The sequence below is a fragment of the Zalophus californianus genome, chromosome 7 (assembly GCF_009762305.2).
Source record: "Zalophus californianus isolate mZalCal1 chromosome 7, mZalCal1.pri.v2, whole genome shotgun sequence".
Classification (NCBI taxonomy): Eukaryota; Metazoa; Chordata; class Mammalia; order Carnivora; family Otariidae; genus Zalophus; species Zalophus californianus.
Window position 1 is genome coordinate 100,615,509 of NC_045601.1, and position 5,262 is coordinate 100,620,770.

A 5,262-nucleotide genomic window follows, 5' to 3' on the forward strand; every position below is an offset into this window, starting at 1 on the left:
GTGACAGCCAACTCAGTCTATGTCTGTCAACATTATACCTTAGTGTTTTTTTTTGTCTATGTTATGTAATCTGTTAGGCCTCTTGAACCATATGACAGATGCAGAGATATCTTGCTCTTTGGGGGAAATAGACTTGCATAGGGTATGAAGAACATGACTCTCTCATTTTTTTTTTTTTTGACTCCCTCATTTCTGTAGGGAGAGAAGTTCTCTGTGAAGTGTATAGATGATATTTCTAAAGAGTTACCAAGAGCCTGGTATATGTATGTGAGTTAGGTTTCTCACTCAACCTTCAATGATTCTTTTGCCTCCCCTGAGGTACTGTTTTGCACAACACAGTAAAAATGTGGACGGGAAGTAATTCCATACTGCAGTTCAGCATATGCCAAAATATAGATTTTCTGCCTTTATATACTCGAGAAGTACTGCTTTTGTCAGTGTCTAGGGAATTTAGATGAATATGTAACACCAGCTTAGCTTGTAATAATTACTTCTGGCAAATGTGAGGGCTCTATAACTCCCATTTTCAAGAGGCTGGTGCTTTAGCACAGATCTAGGGATGCTTAGAACGCGGGTGTTATGTATCCCATTAAGGGGAAGAACTCCTCCATGATCTTGACCTCCTTATTTCTGTAAAATAAATACATCCTAGGGTCTTTTCCTTCAAAACTTTGCCGTGATCCACGGTTCAGGACCCTAATGGGTGACTGATATCTGACAACCTTGCAGGAAACATAACTGCTTTAAGCAAGATGGGTTTAGATGACCTTAGGGATGGAATATTAAGGGTGTGACAAGCTATAGCGAATTTTTAAAATTTGATGGGGGGTATTTAGTGCCCTTGAAATTGTAAGTCATAAATCAACTGTGCATGTTCTGGCCTTGCTAGAACATTAGATACAGTCAAAACATACAAAGTAACAAACACAGCCCTCAAACTTAAGGCTGTTGATAATATGTTAACTATATTGGTTCTCTAGGGCTATATATCCCTGCATTCTCTTAAAGACATGTTATGATAGGCACTGGTAAATGATTTACATCCCTTAGTGTGCTCAGCTCTGTGCAAAGTACTTATTCTGTAAAATAATAACAGAGCACAAACCCCCACACAAAAAGCTTTTTATGAGTATTTTTTCTATTTATTTGAAGCACAGTAAAAAAAAATTGTACACTTTAAAAATTCAGTGGCATGAGGAACACTGCGATAACTTGAGGGACATTATACAGTTAAAAAAAAAGGGAAACAAAAAGGAAAAAGAATTTCCGTGTTTGAAACACTGCATGACATAATTATACCTGCTCAGACCATTTACAAATACTAGGTCAATAAACTGCTAACATCCATAAAAAGGTAGTTTTCTTACTAAAATGCAAGAATTTACATGATGGGTATCTAAACCAGAAATAAAAAAGCATTGAAATGAAGTCAGATCATGTTACATGGAGGTCACTTGACTAGAGCAAAGTGTGCGGGCTCCTAAAAACTTTTACTAGAAAATCACTAAATGATCTCCTGGTTGTTCAACCTTATCAAGGTTTTTGATCATCTGAGGTCAGGAGGTTATATGGAACAAAATGACTTTTTACTCACTGCTGTGGCTGGATGGGTGTGGCTGGGTGGGATGTCTTGTGAGCTGGGTCAGTGTCCCAGAGGATCCCAAATACACAAGATCACATGAAATAAAGTAGCTAAAACTTTTAAAGCTTTTAGCAGAATGTCTGGATCATGGTAAATACTCGATAAATGTGTAGATTTTGGATTTTAAAAAATGTTTCTCACAACATACAATGTATGAACTTGGACTTGAGGGATGGCAATATTTTGATAAATTTACTCTGCTATATTTGCATATAATAGGCTGTCACTAAATGGTTCATACATAAATCTATACTGGTTAGGGCACCACTAGCCTCTGTAATAAACACACTTCAAAGTTTCAGAGATTTTCCCAATAAAAGTTTATTTTTTTGCATGTATACCAGTCCAATGCAAATGTTCTTTTTTCTTTTTTCTTTTTTTTTTTTTAAGATTTTATTTATTTGAGAGAGAGAGAAACAGAGAGAGCGACAGAGAGCATGAGTGGGGAGGAGAGGGAGAAGCAGGCTCCCCACTGACCAGGGAGCCTGACTCAGGGCTCCATCCCAGGACCCTGAGATCATGACCTGAGCAGAAGGCAGATGTTTAATTGCCCAGACACCCCAGTGCAGGTGTTCTTGTTTGGTGTGTGAGATGTCCCCCCCATGTGGTGTTTCAGGGACCCAGTCTCCTACTACCTTGTGTCTGTGCTATTCCCTGGGGCCTCAGAGTCTTCATTCAGCAGACAGATGGGTAGAGTGAGGAGAGAGAACTTACATTCACTCTTAATCATTTGGAAGCCGCACATACTGTTTCTACTATGATGTTGTCAAGAACTAGTCACACGGCTCCTTAACATACAGAGAACCTGAAAAAAATTGTCCTTGCCTGGACAGCTGATTCTTATGACAGTCTACACTCTGGAAAGGGGTACAGAAATTTTTGGTGAACCACTCAGTCATTTCTGCTATAAGGTTATCATAGAAAGTTTCTGGAATATGAACTGATAAATCCAAAGAATTGGAAGTGTAATTTGTATTGACTCACATAACTGAGTCTTGTTTAACACTTAACACCATTGTATCAATCCTCTGACTTGGAGCTTTAAATGTTGCAGGGACTGGATATTAGTGAGTACCATTTTATGAAGTACCACCTACTCTAGTTGGATCAGTCACTAACATATTTTAAGGATCTATGTTGTTCTTTGATGTTTTTCTGAATCCTTTTTTATGTTATGAAGGCTGCTAGTTAAGCTCATGGCTACTAAACATGTAGGCTTGGGGTTTGACTGGGGAGAAAATCAAATAATTTATTTTTATTGAAGTTCAGTCTTGGTCATCTATGTCATTAGATCAGACTCCCAGAAGCTCATTTCGACCTCTGTTTCCTCTGGGCTAGATTATACAAATCCCTGCTTGCTGGCCACTGAGTAAATTGCTCTTTGAACTTGCATTTTTTTTTTTTATGTTCATCTGCTATTCTGTTTCTTATGTGGGGGAGCCATATTTTGCTACCATTATTTCATGTCATTATTACTGCTATATGCTAAACTCTGAGTGAATATCATAATTTGAAGTTTCTATTATCAGAATAATATGCATATTTATTCAAAGAAATAAAATATTTCATGAAAAAATGTCATTGAAATGAATTCCACAACTCATAGTTTATTTCTTATCCAATGAACAAGGCAAGTTGAGTTATTCCCTGAGTTTAATGGGCATACTTGTTTGACATCTTCCTTAATTTCCTTTCATGATGTTCTACCAACTATGATGCATTCTAACTCTTTTTCTTTAAGTTTTTATTTAAATTCCAGCTAACTTACAGTGTAATAGTAGTTTCAGGTGTACAAATAATGATTCAATACTTCCATGCTACACTCGGTGCTCCATTCTAACTAATTCTTAAGAAAGACAAGCCCATAGTACAAAAATAAGGAATTAAAAAAAGAAACTACTTTTACTTATATGCAATTTGTTATTATTGGCTTTATTAAGTCATAACCTGTACTCACTTTCAGATTATTTTTCTTAGTGCATTTTTCCTGATTCCCAATTCTAGATTCCTCTTTCTCTACCCAGTTGGCTGGGAAATGTCAATGACATGCCTCCCCTTGTGTCCTGGGCTGGGGAGAAATAACAAATCGTAGGCTTGACAAGTAATTTGCCTGATGATTTCAAAGCTGGTTAAAGAATTGTTAACTGTAATGGTTAATTTTATGTCAACTTGGCTGGGCCATAGTGACCAGATATTTGGTCAAACATTATTCTGGATGTTTCTGTGAATGTATTTTTGAATGAGATTAACATTTAAATGGGTAGCCTGAGTAGAGCAGATTACCCTCCATAAGGTGGGTAGGCATCAGTTGAAGGCCTTGATAGAACAGAGACTTAATTCCTCTAAAGAAGAGGGATTACTGCCAGCAGAATGCCTTTGGACTTTAACTGTGACTCTTCTCTGAGTCTCTAACCTGCTGGCTTACCTCATCAGATTTTGGACTCACCCCAGCCTCCACAGACCCATGAGCCAATTCCTTAAACTCTCTCTCTCTGTGAATACACACACACACACACACACACACACACACACACACACACACAATCATGCACCAAACTGAATAGTTAAAACTCTAAAATTCTAGTTTTGGTTACTAGGAAGGTATTTATAGCTAAAGTCTATTATTTGATATTATTGAGAAATAGGTTATTCTGGATAATTGGGCATTTTATTTAACAGAATATGTATAAATAGTATGTACATACAATCCACATACAAATTTTTTTTTGGAATTTAGATATTTTGTAAGAGTTTACATTTGTAGGTAAAAGTAAACAGTTTTGAAATGATACACTGTTTTAAAATCAATATTTAGATATAGAATATAATAAATCAATAATGATAATAAATTAATAAATCTAGTACTAATTCTGGCTCAGTGACCTAACCTTTTTAAGAGAAAAAACTTTTGTAAACTCTGATAATAGTTCAGTCACGTTATGTGCTGTGATTACTTCTCTTCCTCACATAGCTTCTTGCTTCCTCTTGTGTTTATAATTGTCATGTTATTCCCTTAATTTTCTATGTATCTGCCAATGATCCATCTTCAAACTCTCTCCCATTTACATAAATGTAAACATCAGTCTTTTAATAGATTAAAGCACAGTGGGTGTACTACTGATTCGTTCTTCAAGAAATTGCTGTTGCAGCTTTCTGGAATGCAACCTGTTCCATTGTGCATTGACTGCTTGCTGGGTCTGATAGGATTCTTTTGAGATTTCTCTTGGTTTAGAACTTCTGGTTCCTAGGTCCTGTATCTTCCTTTTTCTTAGTTACTGTGTCATTTTTACAAGTACATTCTCTAGTTGCTTCTTAAGAAAGTACCCATGGGCTTATATTTGCTGAGACCTTGAATGCTCAATACTAATTTAATCTACTGTCATAATTAGAGTTTAAGAATAGATTTCTTGGTTGGAAATCACTTGAGAATTTTGAAAACATGCTTCACTGTCTTCTAGCTCTTTGGTCCTTTCTATAAAACCCATTTTCCTATTTTCTTCTAGAAGCTGAAAGAATTTTCTAAAATTTGATGTGGCTTTATTTTCATCCACTGTGTTTGGCATTTGGTGGATTTATTCAACTTAGAATCTTATGTTTTCTAAGTTTGGGAAATTAGAAAA